Source organism: Gracilinanus agilis, chromosome X (genome assembly GCF_016433145.1).
Source record: "Gracilinanus agilis isolate LMUSP501 chromosome X, AgileGrace, whole genome shotgun sequence".
Classification (NCBI taxonomy): Eukaryota; Metazoa; Chordata; class Mammalia; order Didelphimorphia; family Didelphidae; genus Gracilinanus; species Gracilinanus agilis.
The window spans coordinates 81,515,742-81,530,843 of NC_058136.1; the positions used below are offsets into that span (position 1 = coordinate 81,515,742).

The 15,102-nt window shown below is 38.1% G+C and overlaps 1 pseudogene; it reads right to left on the bottom strand.

Moving 5' to 3' along the window:
• LOC123253822 overlaps positions 1–15,102 on the bottom strand; it is a 28,207-nt pseudogene that overhangs the window by 6,285 nt on the left and 6,820 nt on the right.

Sequence of the window (15,102 nt, forward strand, 5' to 3'; positions counted from 1 at the left end):
ATAGGTGAGTGTGGAGGGGGTGGGGGTGGGGCGGTTGCTCAGCTCGTGCTTGAGTGAGAGCCCTTTTTAGCTTGGAAATGTCTAGATTCCACGTACCTTCCACGCTGTGCCCTGTTGTGGGGTTCCTCCGTTCGTCTGGACTTGTTTTTATGTCCCCTTGAGGAGTTTTGTGTGTTTCGGTCAGGAGAGGTTTAGAGCTGCTTCTTACTCTGCCGCCATCTTAACCCGGAAGTCCTATAATCATCTTTTGAAGATGAGTATTTGTGCTGCTTGGATCGATATTTTGAGCTGGCATAATCTGAGTCATCCTCCGAGTCATGTGATCGCTTTGAATGCCTTCATGAATGGTCACCATAGTCACTAGAGCTGTCTTCAGAGTAACTGCATTGCGGACTGTAGCAGCTCTGGTCTGTAGAAGCATCAGAGCTGCTTGAATAGGATCGTGGATATGAGTGATGGGAAGAATTGCGCCTGCCAGACCGAGAACAGCTTCTGGAGTGTTCATTGCCAGAGTCTTAGTCATCCTCCTCACTGTCCTGGGATGGAGATTTCTGGTCCTACCTGCGTGGTGAAGTGGCATCACTCTCCTCATCTCCACTGGTGGGCTGGCTTCTCCTTCACTTAGCACCTGCTGTTCGCTGGCAGGCAGATGGAGGTGGAGAAGCTCGGTGTTTCTTGCCACCATGATCCTGGGCACTGTGGCTGGTGCCTCCTCCCTCCTCCTTCTTGCTACTATTCCCCTTATCAGCTGGAAGTGCTCTCCTCTGGGAATATTCCTTTGAGTGCTGCTGTCTCCTTGGGGGTGCAGGGCTTCCCCACCCTGGGGGTTCTGGTTTAGGTCCCTGCTCTGAGTCTGCACTTATTTTTTCCATTTTCTCTAGAGCTTCTTGGACTTCTCCCTGGACTCAGTTTTAGAGACCTTGTCTTCTGGATCATCTTTGTGTTTTCGCTTATGTTTGCTGGACTTTTTGTGCTTCTTCTTCTTCTTGGGTGGGTGAGACTTGGCAGCTCATTCTTTTCTGCTAGGGAGGATCTTGCCTTTGTCCTCCACATCTTCCCCAGGGCTCTCCCCAGGATACTGTCTGTGAAGGCTACTACAGGCTGATCCTGAGGGCACAGCATCTGTTTTTTCCCCTGAACTATGACTTACATTCCCAGCTTCCTTGTTCTTATTTACATCCCCAGGATCATAACCAGGAAATGTTCTTTCAAGGGGCTTCCTGGGTCCTTTGGTTTTTCTATCCCTTTTTCTCTGGCATCTTTATTTCTTGACAACTTAAAATCAAAATATAGAGGTTTACAGCTGTATGAAATGGAGGGTGTTGTCTTGGTAAAAATTAACAGTTCTGATGGCCACTGGAGGGCAGTGCTTTTATCTTTGCTCAAAACTGGGAAGAAGGGACCAGTAGGATATCTAGGTCCCTCTGGGCCCTCTTTCCTTGCTGGCCTATTCCAGGCAACTTCTTTAAAAAGACTGAATTCAGGGATTTGATTTTCTGCAAGCTGCTAACTGTTTCTACTCTGGTCACCTGCATCCATTTGTCCCTCCTTTGCATCAGCCTTGCTTTTCTCTGTAGACTCAATCAGATTTATGTCCTTCAGTTGCACAGGGGCTTCACTCAACCATCTTTTCTGCTTCTTGGTTTACTGGTGGCTTGCTGTAGCTCTTAAGCTTGGGAGAACTGTATTTTTTTTGCTTTCAGGGGTATTCTTTGGGTGTGTGCTATGATCCCCTTCCATTTGCTCACTGGCTCCCATAAAGAGAAGGAAGAGGAAGTTGGGATTTATTTTGTAGTGAGCTGGGGGAATGTAGTAGTAATATTCCGGTTCTTCAGTTCCAGTGCCATCTTCTCATTTCATTTTTTTAAGCTTGGATAGTGTTGAGGCAAGTGACCCACCATCTTTTTCATGCGCATCTTCATCTTTTTTTTGCCTTCGGGATTATTGCTGCTATCAGATTCTCCCACTTTCTGCAATGCTACTGGGTCAGAGCCCTTCTCATCAGATTTTGTGCTGTCTTCTGAGCTACCTTTCTCTGCATGGTCCTTGAAGACAGATGTTATTGATTCGAGTTTGACAGGAGCTCTCTTGGCAAAATGAGACCCCTAACTTTTGCAAGGGAGTCCCCAAATTATTCTTGATGCCAAACCTGATAGACTGGGGGGCCAAAACAGGAGCTGGTCCAAGACCAGTGGAGCCACTGGGTTGTACTTACATAAATGGGCCTCCATCACCCTAAAAGAGACATTTTCAAATCCCACAAAAGAAGATCCTGTCATGAATTAGAGTGTTATAGAGTCCACCATATGTTTCCACAGAGAGGACCTTAAGTGTCTAAAGGATATCCTTTCTTCTGTCATGTTGATGTTTCCCTCTTAATTTATAAGAATAGTTTAATGTAAAGAATTGCACTGAACTCTGTAAACATAAATGCTGCTTTTTATAGCTAATAAAAAGAAGAGAAAAGTTCCACATTCGTAGTATTCTGCGATAATCTTTTTTACATAAGTGATCCTTGTTATGATGGCTTTCTGTAGATATCTTTGCTGTAGTTTAATTGACGCTTTTAAAAGTTGCAAAATGAGAACAAAACATAAAAAAAAATTTCTGCTAGATGCAAAAAAATATAGGGAGAGATAAAGAAAGAGGCAGATGGAGACTGAAACATAGAGAGAAAGAAACAGTGAGAGAAAGGGAAATAAAAAAGGTATAGAGATAGATATAGACAGAAATACTAGTAGAGACACATTGTCATTCCCTTCTGCTTTGTCATTGTTTGCTTGCTTATTCATGAGCCCCCAGTTAGGCCAGGAAATATTTCAGTAGGCCATTCCACACCTAACCTATGTCACTAGCCTCCTTAATGTTTGTTGAATGAGTGAATTTTATACTTGAGAATGGAGGTCGAATCTGGTTGAAGTGACCATTACAGCCAACCTTGGGTATATCTGAAAAGCTGGGATTTTTTAGATTTTCAAAAGTTGATTACTATGGTCATTTTCTACTGTGTTTTAAAGATCCAAAATATTCTACTCATTCTCTATTTGATTTTTAGCTGCTAGACAACCTACCTTCTACATTTTTCCATTAATTCCCTTGATATTTTTTACCTTTTGTCCTTCAATTGGGGGTCCTAGGGTGAGTTGGGTGCACAGTCAGGAAGATTCCGGCAAGTCAAAAGTAAACCACACACCTCCACCCCACATCTGCAGGTCCAGGTTCAGAAACTAAGCACAAAGCCAATATTCATACCCTGAGACAGTTTGCCTGGGCTAATAGAGATCTAAGCCAACCCACAGCCCCTGAAGTTGTTAGCCCAGGGCAGTCTGTGCTGAAGTGGGCTAATTTGTGTGAGCTCAGAGGAAGCTAGGAGTCCCCAGTCTGACACCATGGTGAGGACATGCATCACAGTTTGGGGAGGCTGATAATACAAAGAGGGGTCCATAACTTTTTGCCAGTGGCTGAGGCCAGAGCTCCAGGAAAGAGAAAAAACTATGTGCCTGATTGGGTCAAGTGCACAGAAACCAAAAAAGGGCCTAAGCCTGGGGCCAGAATTTGAGCTACCACTGACCTGATCTAGTTCAGAGTGAGACCAAAAGCTTATGCCCAAGCTTGAGGCAAGTTGTTAACCTATCATAATTTCAAGAGTTAATTGAATCAGCAGTGGGAGGAGGCTCTCTGACCTCCCAGCCCTCAGACCATCATACCACCTTTGAAGAAGTAAAACTGGCAGAAACATCAAAATAAACTAAGGGCAGCATCAAGGAAGGACTAAAGTTTAAGAGTGTAACCCAATCTCACAGAAAACAGAGCCTACATGCAAAAATGTATGAAAAATGAGCAACCAAGAACCAAAAACACCTAACTCTAAAGACTTTTTAAGGAGTCAGAGCCAGATAGAGACACAGAAGGGGACAGTGAAAGCAAAGCAAACACACAAAGTCTAAAAGAAAAAATATGTATTGGACATAATTCAAGAAAAGCTCCAAAAGACTTCAAAAGCCAATTAAAAGGGGCAGAAGAAAAGTGGTGAAGAGAAATGAAAGCAATGCAAGATGAAATGGAGTAATTGAAAAAGGAGAACCAAAAATGGGCAGAGGAAGAATCAGGCCTTAAAAATTAGAACCGAGAACTAGAAACTAATGATTTCACAAGAAATCAAGAAGCAATAAACTAGTATCAAAGGAATGAAAAACAGGGGAAAACACAAAAATATCTTACTGAAAATCAATTACCCTTGAAAATAGCTCTAGGAGAGACAATTTGAGAATTAAAAGACTACATGATAGTCATAATCAAGAAAAATATCTTGGACATCATAACAGAAGAAATGATCAGAGAAAACTGTCCAAATATCCTCAATCAAGAAAATAAAATTCAAAATGAATGAATTCACAGATCACCTCTAGAACGTAAATCCTCAAATTACAACATCCAGGAATGTAATTGCTAAATTCAAGAGTCCCCAAGTCAAGTAGAAAATACAACAAGCAGAAAAAAAATACAAATACCATGGAGGTATAATCAGGATCACATAGGACCTAGTGGCTTCTACATTAAAATATCAAAAGGCATGGAATATGATATTCAGGAAGGCAAAAGATCTGGGTCTACAACCCCACAAAACAGTATATACTTGGAAGGAAAAAATGATCATTCAGTAAGATAAATGATTTCCAAGCATTCCTGAGGAATAAGCCAGTCATAAACAAAAAAATATGAAATCCAAACACAATATTCTAGAGAAGACTAAAAATGTAAAGGAGAAAGAGAAAATTTAAGGGACTCATTAGGTAAAAATGTTTCTATGTCTACATGGATAGGGGACAATTATAATTCTCAAAAATTACTCTTAGTAGTAGAGAAAATAGAAGGAATATACTTAGAAAGAAGCTGAATATGATGTTAGAATGTATATGATGATATATGATGATATGATGTATATGTAAATGTGATGATATTAAATGATATATATGTATCATAAGAAAAGTATGCATATGATATAATATTTAAAAATCAAGGGGTGAAAGTGAGGGTTGCAATGAGAGAAAAAGGAAGGGAGAGACAGAATGGTTTATATTATATAACATAAAGAGGCATGAAAAATCTTTATACAGATGTGTGATAATTAGATTGTCTACACTGCCCATCTTTAGTTTTACTCACTGCCTTTACATATGCTGTCCTTCTACAGGCTATACAGAAAAAGAAAGAAAACACAAAAAACCATCCCTAGGGCTTGCTCATCACCATCTGAAACACAAGAACCAAAACTGAGACAGTTCAGGAAGGGTAGACAAAGAGTCTGTCATTTTCTGCAGCAGGGGCCCAACTGGAAAATAGTACACTCAAAGATTAAACAGACTCCCTTAGCAGTGATGGGGGGATACAGGTGAGGTTTTGGAGGCCAATGAACTAGCTGAGCTCATCACTGTCATGCAAACAGTAGAAAACACCTTGTGAAGATAAGCTTGATTTGGTGAAAAATGGACAATGCCTTAAAAGGTGGAATGGACACCAAGACTTGAAGAACAATGATCTCAATAGCCTGGGCAAAGTCTGGAAAAACATAGTCTAACTGAAAATATATTTTCTTTTCCTTTTGTTTCAATCATTTCCCTAAAAAGTCTACTTACCATAACAGAATGTAGACAACTTCATGGATGGAGAGCTCAGGGTCAGGACCATTACCCTGCTTTAAATCTTTCCCTCTGATTCTATTCCTCCTCATAATCTACTGCCAGATAGTATAATAAAAATCCCTGAAAAATAGAAAATGGAATAAAGGATTTTTTAGGGGGCAAATTTGCCACCATCTAGAGGACAAGAACCAAAAGTAGGGCCATTCTTGTCAGAATGGAATGAGAGAGTTTAATTTTTCCATCTGGGAAATGAGCTTCCAGCACAGCAGATGTTCTAAAATGAATCAGAGTAACTTTAATCTTAAAATAGATTCCCTGGGAATGATGGATGGGCATAGTAGACAAAAGAAGGTTCACAAAGGTATACAATGCCTGGGCTAATGAATTGGCTAAGCTCAGCTCTGGATTGCAACCGTTAGAACTCATTCCAATTCCCAGAAGAGCAGAAATAGAAGAAAATCTGGTTTTGTGAAAAGGGGAAGATTTCACATTGCCCTCCAAAAATATCTCAAGAATTTCATAAAAGATGAAGTAGGCATCAAACTTTTGAGGATAACAGTGATGTTGAGATCATAGTAATCAAAGCTAAAGTCTGGTAAATATATCCTAATTATGTTTTCTTTACCTCTTGTGTCATTCCTTTCCCTAAAACTCTTCTTTTTGCTTGCATTTTTTAAAAACACCAGAATGTAAATGAATTAAATTTCCTGGATCTACTTTCCCATGTGCATCCATTTATTATGCATCTACTGTTATATAATTTTTTCTTTCTTGTTTAAAAAAGAGGGGAGGGATAAGAGACATTAATTCTCTCTCAAAAATCAACAATTGACTGACTAATAATTAAATCTTTTTGGGTGGCTAGCATGACTCTCTTGTGGTATCTGCACATTTAGGCTCATTTATGATTAGGGGATAGGTAATGATTACTGAAGAAGATCTCCAGGAAAGGCTGGACACTAGGCATGTTCGAAACCTGGACACTAAAAAGCTCAGAAATCAAGATTTCAACATTTTTGCCTTATCTATAAGTGCCTCAGGACTCTGTTTCCCCTTGAAGTCAAATAACTAATGTTTTTATAGTGGGTATCAGACTATAGGGAGTGTGAACTTGAGGAGGAAGTAAAAAAAAACTAAAAGTCAATTATAAACTAAAAAACCTTAACCTAAAGAATGAGTCAACGAACAAACAGAGAAACAGAGAAGAATTACATTAAAACTGACAATAAGGAGAAAACAGACCAAATATTTTGGGATGCTGCCATAGCTATATTTATGGGGAAATTTTAATATGTAAATGGCTACAAGAATAAGCATACAAATGATTGAGTAGGCAAATAAAAAAAACAATAAATATAAGAAAAAGTAATTGAACAATCCATCAGTGAGTTCCCTAAGAAAAACATCCTAGGGCCAGTTGGATATACAAGTGAATTCTACCAAGCCTTTAAAAAGCAATTAATCACAATACTATGAAAACTATTTAGAACAACAGCTGAGAAAATATATCTACCAATATCTTTCTTATGACATAAATATGATGTTGATATCTCAGCTAGGTAGAACAAAAATTGAGAAAAAACTATAGATCAATCTCCCTAATTAGTACTATTGCAAAAATTTAATAAAGCAGTAGTAGGATATTACAGCAATAGATCACAATGATTCTACACTATGACCAATGGGCTTTTATAATAGGAATGTGAGGAGAGTCCAATATTTGGAAAAACATCAGCTTATTTGGCCATATCAATAATAAAGCCAACATAAATCATATCATTATATCAATATGTATATGGAAAAAACCTTTTATCAAAACCCTTTACCTCTTCTTATTTTAAAAAACCTGGAAAACAATGGAATAAGTGGACTATTCCTTAAAACGGTCAATAATGTCTTTCTAAAACCATCAATAAGCAGTATTTTTAATGGAAATAAAATAAAAGCTTTCCTTTAAAGATCAAGGGGTAAACAAGAATGCCTATCATCACCACTATTATTCAATACTACAGTCCTGCAATAAGAGAAGTAACTAAAGGAATTAGAATCGACAATGAGGAAATAAAATTATCAATCTTTTCAGATGCTAAGGTATTATACCTAAAAATCCTAAGGAATTAACAGAAAACTAATTGAGCAATAAACACATTTAGGAAAGTTGTACATCATTAACATTTCTCTATACCACCAATGAAGTTTGACAGTAAGAGTTTGAAAGAGAGATACCATTTAAAATAAATGAATAACTCAAGAGAGAATTCTGTCAATATGGCGGCTTAGAAGCAGGAACGCTCCTGACCTCTGTATATCCTTCAACACCAAAAAAGGACAAAGGACTCCAAGGGGACAGAAAACCAAACTAACAACAGAAGTGGGGTATCCTTATGCTTAACCCAACTTAAAAGTTACACTAAAAAAATCTGTTGGGATCAAAAGGCAAAGGCAGATCCTAGGTCCCCTCCCAACTTAGTGCACTGAGTCTCCAGCAGATCCTGGAATCTCTGGGGTGGCAGCTGGAGGAGAAGTGTAAAGAGGGTGACCAATCACTCCATCTTGCATTGCCCTCCCCTCTTAGGGTTCTGCAGATCAACTCCACTCTGGCTTAATCTTATCATTACAGCACATAAAAAGTCTTCAGAGAGCAGGGAAGCTCCAACACCCCTCCTCCATGGACTGCAGTGAAAGTAGCTGAAATCACATCTTTAGCTTTGACTACCAGCTGGGGAAGATTGGGCCCCAGAACTCACTAATCTAGTCAGTCAGAGGAGCGGAAAAGAAGTCTTTGCAGGACTTATTAGCCAAAACCAACAGATTCAGAAAATAAACAAAGGAACAAGATTACAGCCAATTACGGAGTTGGGGGAGGCGAAGAAGGGAAAAGTATGAATAAACAACAGAAAAAGAAAAAAGAAATTACAATCTACAACTTCTATCCAGGAAATGAACAAACAGCAAATGGATCAGAGGAAGACTAAGGAACACTAAGCAAAAACACAAAAAACTCCAGTGAAGTGGACGTAGGCTTTGGAAGAACTCAAAATTCAATTAACTCAAGAACTGAAAAAAGCAACTAAGTAGCTGAAGGCAATTGGAAAAAGAAAATGCACGAACTTAAACAAGAAAATAGTGCAGAAATTCTGGAACCTGCACAGAAGGCTATAGAAGGATAGCAATCCCACTCAGATTCCCATGTGTGACTCTTTTTATCAACATTTCCTATTATTAAAATTGTCATCAATATTCCCACTAATCCCCAGGGAAACTGTTATGTTTATAATAACAGAGATATTTGGAAGCTGATGGGCTGGCCTGAGCTAGGAACCTGTAGTACTCTCTCCTCACCCCCCCCAAGTTTGAGTGAGTAGGGAACAGAAGGTATTCATTGCCCTCAAACCTCTCCCCCCAAGCAGTTGGTTTTCGGTTGAATATGGAGGCAAGGTACTGTGTTCAAGCAAGGCTCAGCAAAGGCAAATCTCTAATGAAATTCACTTTCTCAACTTATATTTCCCACAGATCTGATTGAGGGACAAAGAGAAGCTTGATATCTTGATGTTAAGGACAGAGGAGGATCTGTTTTCTTCGGCAGGCAACTGCATAGAACCAGGCTTTATGGCGGTTGTGAGTATGCCCAAAATAATACCCAGGCAGAGGTATAAAAAAGATGAAGTTTATATTGACAAAGATGAAGGGAAGGCAGGGAAGGGGTATTTAAGATTTGGATAAAAAACTGGGAAGCCCTGAACTGTTAGGTAGAAACTGCCCCTCCCCGTAGGAGGGAGTGGCAGACCTTTAGCTAACTTGCCCTCAAAGCTTATAGTAATTACTCCTAATATATAAATAGCTAAGTAACTATTAAGTTGTTGCTGGAGAGGTCTAATCCCGCTAGACAGGCAAACTCCTGAGTAGAAACCAAGAATGGCTTTTGCCACTATGGCCACCTGGGCAAACTCCAAACTGGGACCAGCAAGCAGAGTGACCTCACTTCCACTCCAGGAATCAACTGGTAAATAGCTTTCCAAGCGTCCCCTCACTCAGAATTCTCCAGGGGAGTTCCCCTGGAATTCTGATTGAGGCTTGACCCTGTATCTTGCAGGAATTCCACACTGCAATTTTCCATGTTACAAAAAAAATTATAGGCTATTGTGTCATTTGGAATTTTCGTAAGCCCTGGAAGACTACAACTCCCAGGACTCTCTGCTACAACTTCCCCTGACAATTCCTACTTACTTTGTGGGAGGCTTCAGGGAAATTATAAAAGACAAAGTTTGGCACCTTTTCTCTTTCTGCCCTGGAGGCTGACTGAATTAGCTCTCTTGACCCTGGAAGCTCTGCCTTCTAACATAAGCTCTTGATAGCTCTCCAACCCTGGAGGCTCTCTTTACCCTGAGCTTTCAATACCTCTTTACCCTGGAGGGTCTGCTGTGGAGCCCAGAGGCTCTCAGAGACCTTATCTCTCTCTCAGCTCATTTTTCCCTTTTTTCCTACCTACTAGTTTTCCCCAGACCTTCCCTTTCCTAACCTAAATAAAACCTAGCTATTCAAAACTCTAAAGTTGCTCTCCAATCATTTATTCGAGCCCCTGAAGGGCTTTGGTCAATTTCCCCCTCTAGGGCCTGGGGATGGCAACCTACCTTTTCCTTCCTCTACCTTCCTCTCTACTTTCTCCCATTCCTCCAATCCTCCTACCTTCTTCCCATCACTTTCACCACACATTATTATTAGAACCCTTGCAAGCCTTCTAAAACTCTTAGGAAAAGCCCCATCTTTATATATAATAATATAAAAATTCCCCTAAAGTTTCCCTATAACAAACCAGCAAATAGTGAGTTCATGTTAAAGATGTAAAAACCCTAACTGAGATACACAAGTGCCTGCAAAAACAGGTCAGAACAATCTCCAAATCTCCTGCCCCGCCCCCAAACCATGAGTCTGTAGCTAACAGTGGGTAATAAATGGAGAAATTGCCCTCAAAAGCTGGTACATCCTATTCCACTGTCTGGAATGCTTTCTCCACCCCATATCCAAGGACAAAAGTAAACACACCTTAAAAAATATTGTAAGTTACTGGGGAATGAAAAAGTTGTTAGTAACAAGGTTGGTGGTAATAAGGTTGTTGTATGAATTATTTAATATTTCCAAGACAAGATGTATGTTGATTATGGAATATCCATACCAACCCTGTATGTAACCTTAAGAAAGAAAACGTATAAATAAAAGAAACCAGTGGATGGCAGCAAGACAGCCTCTGTGAAAACCATCTCAAGCTCTGGCTGAGCTCATTCAACTGCACCAACACTACCAAGCCCCCAAGATTCCTCTCTGGCTAAAGCAGGACTTTCACAAAATATCTTGAAAGTGAAAATTGACCAGCTTGAAAAGGAGGTAAAAAGAAGTGAAAGAAAAACGACAAAGAAAATCAGACCAGAAAGAGAAGGATGACCAAAAAGCCAGGAATAAAATTCAGTCTTTCAAAATTAGAATTCAACAACTAGAAGCAAATGACTTCACAAGGCAGCAAGAATCTATAAAACAAAATCAAAAGAATGAAAAAGTTGAGAATAGGAAACATCTCAGTGACAAAACCTCAGATCTGGAAAACAGATTCAGGAGAGACAATTTGAGAATTATTGGACTACCAGAAGATCATGAAAAAAGGAGAAGCCTGGACAGTATCCTATAGGAAATTATCCAAGAAAACTGCCCTTTCTATAACAAAAGGGGAAAGTGGAGATTAAAAGAATCCACAGATCATCTCCAACATTTAATCCCCAATTGTCAATGCCCAGGAATGTTATAGCTAAATTAAAAAACTACCATACCAAGAAAAACAAATATTACAAGATGCTAAGAAGAAGTCATTCAAATACCATGGAGCCACTGATAGGATGACACAGAATATGGCTGTATCTACAAGGTTCAGAAGGCATGGAATATGATATTCTGCAAAGCAAGGGAACTAGGCCTACAACCAAGAATCAACTACTCAGCAAAACGGAGTATATTTTTGCAGAGGAAAGTATGGTAATTTCATAAAAGAGAAGACTTCCAAGCATTCATAAAGAAAAGATGGGACTTAAATTGAAAATTTGATGTCCAAACAAGGAAATCAAGAGAATCACCGAAATGTAATAAAAAGAGGGGGATGAAAACCAAAAAACTAAAACTTTCTTTAAAGGAACAAGTAAGTTTAAATGATTTGTATTCCTATAAGAAAAGATGATATTTTTAACTTTTAAGAATTGTTACCATCATTAGGATAGCTAGAAAAAGTATACTTAGAGGGAACAATGACAAATATTCTATCTATACCATGTGTTCCATGTATTGTTATCAGTTCTGTGAGCTCACTCTCTTCCATCTCTGTGTTCTACCTTTTCTATAGGTTCTTCCTATTCTATACACCTGTCTTTTGTATCTATATTTCTATCTCATCTCTCTGTTCTAACCATTCTACATGTTCTATGTGGTCTCTCTGTTCCATGTGATCTATATTGTCCATTTCTTCTCTATAACTGTTCATTAACCTTTTGTATCTGTGTTCTATGTGATGTATTGGTTTTTTTCTACTCTATATGTTATCTATTCCATCTGTTCTGTGAGCTCTTTTCCATATGTGTTCTATGATCTATCTTTAGTATCTATCTGTTCTCTGAGCTCTCTCTCTTCCATCTATTCTATGTATTCTATGTGTACTATCCATCTTCATATTCTTTCTGGTCCATCTATTTTATCTGCTCTGTGAGATCTCGCCCTTCCATCTCTGTGTTCTATCTCTTCAATGTGTTCTTCCTATTCTATTCATCTGTCTTTAGTATCTATATTTCTATCTGATCTCTCTGTTCTAACTATTCTACACATTCCATCTATCCTATGTGCTCTCTCTGTTCCATATGCTCTATATCATTCACCTACTCTCTAAAACTGTTTATTTACCTTTTGTGTTTGTGGTCTATCAGATTCAAGGCTTCTTTCTACTCTGCGTGTTATCTATTACATCTGTTTTGTGAGCTCTCTTCCATCTGTGTTCTATCATCTATCTTTACTATATATGTTCTATGAGCTCTAACTTTTTCATCTATTCTATGTGTTTCATTTTTTTCTATCTAACCTGTTTTCTATCTATCCTTTTTAATGTGCTCTACCACTTCCTTCTATTCTAACTTGTTCTAGGTATTCATCTCTTTTGTATCTGGATGTTCTATCTGATCTCTTCTATGTATTCTAACTTCAAGTCATCTGTCTTTTATCTATGTATTCTGATCTGTGTTCTAGTCTATGTATTCTAATCTATTCATCTAAACATTCTATCTGTTCTCTGAGCTCTCTGTTTTCCATCTATTTGATGTGTTCTATGTGTAGTATCTATCCATCTTTCTAATCTCCTCGTTCCATCTATTATTTCTGATCTGTGAACTCAGTCTCATTAGACACAACACAGAACATGTAGACTGGTTAGGATAGAGAGATCACATAGAACATATAGATACTAAAAATAGATGGAAAGAATAGGAAGAACCCATTGAAGAGACAGAACACAGAGATGGAAGAGAACTAATGGGTTCTTCCTATTCTTTCCATCTCTTTTTAGTATCTTTATGTTCTATGTGATCTTGCTTTCCTAACCAGTCTACATGTTCTGTGTTATGTCTAATTTATCTGTTCTATGAGCTACATCTTTTGAATCTATCTTGTGTTCTCTCTCTTCTATGTGTTCTACCTCTTTTGTCTCTTCTTTTATATCTTTTGTACGTGTTGTATTCTCTGTGCTCTATCTATCCATTCTACATGTTCTATCTCTTCTATGTGTTTTCCTGTTCCATTTATTCTATTAGTTCTCTGTTCCACCTCTTCCATTCAGCAAGTTCTGAGTTAAAATCCTACAGAGTGGGGAAATGAATGGGGAAAACCAGTGTTTTCTTCCCTTTGTTACCCAAGTGGAAAATTAACACTTTCAGAAATGTGAAGGAGTAGTGTTTGGTGTCAATTCTTTGTATAAAGTTACACATATTCTAATTTACAATTACTATCAATTTGAGGGGGAAATGACCAATATTTCAGATATGTTTATATAATCAAAATCAATTTATTCATTTGCCTGCTGTGTTCAAGCTCAACAACTTACCCATATTATTTCTAGAATTAAAGGCCTTTCATTAAATTAATGTTCAGCTTGGGAGAACTCTATATTTCTGTACATTATGCTAAAATTAAAGTAAATTCGTCCCTTTTAAAACCATAATTATAATTCTCTGGTTATTTGCTGTAGGGTAAATGTTTTATATGCATGAGTTTTATACAAAAACACCTTTCTATGATAGTATCACCCTGATAAAAATGAACTATTGATGAAATCAGTCAGTGAAAACAGTAGGGAAAAATAAAAGCTGTAAAGATATCCTATTTATTGCATGCTATTTTGCTTTTGAATGCTGTTCAGGTTGAGAGTTCAATTTTGAAGAAGAGATAATTAAGGGAGGAATAATGTAAGTCCATAAATGCAAAGACATTTTAAACAATTTTTTATATCCTGGAGTGAACATTAGATTTATATTCAGTATAAAATAAAGATGAGCAGGATGGTAGATTGATCTTTTATAAAATGCTCTAATTGTGTATTTTCTTCCATAGAAATAATCCAAGATTTGTTATTGCCTTCAGGATAAAGTTTTCTGTACTTAAATGACACTCATGATTTTCTGTAGTCAGGTCCTTATTGACATCTAAGTTAGGTCCCAATGTACAGTAGGTACAATCTACACCAATGTAGATTATAGGTTTCCTTTTAGTACCTTGAATATGTATTGCACACACATGTCTCCCTCTCTAAGATATGCGGAATCAAATAAATAGAAAGGAAGGAAATCTAGGTTTCTATCTTTATTCATTCTAAATCATTTTAAGAGTATAGTTGCAATGATGAGACAATATTCTAAAAATTTGTTCCTAAGATCAATATCAAACTAATGAATGCAAAATATTATTTGGTAATGACTTGCAGTTTTATTAGTTTGAAATGCCTATATAACTCAGGGTTAATCAGGGCATATACAAAGCTATGCTTCTTGTTCCAAGTAAACAGATTATCAGATAAGCAATTGGGGGCTCAATGCAAAAGGGGTCTTGTGCTTTCAAGGCAATCCTCCTATTGGCCAAAGCAAAAAGAGTTAAAGATTCCATGGACCTTAGGGAATGATTCTCCCCTGTATCTCTCTTTTTCTCTCTGTCTCTCTGTTTCTATCTCTCTGTCTCTGTCTCTTTCTCTTTCTGTCTCTTTCTCTCTCTGTCTCTCACTCTGTCTCCCTCTCTCTGTCTTTCTGTCTCTGTTTCTCTTGTCTCTCTGTCTCTGTCTCTTTCTCTTTCTGTCTCTTTCTCTCTCTGTCTCTCACTCTGTCTCCCTCTCTCTGTCTTTCTGTCTCTGTTTCTCTTGTCTCTCTGTCTCTGTCTCTTTCTCTTTCTGTCT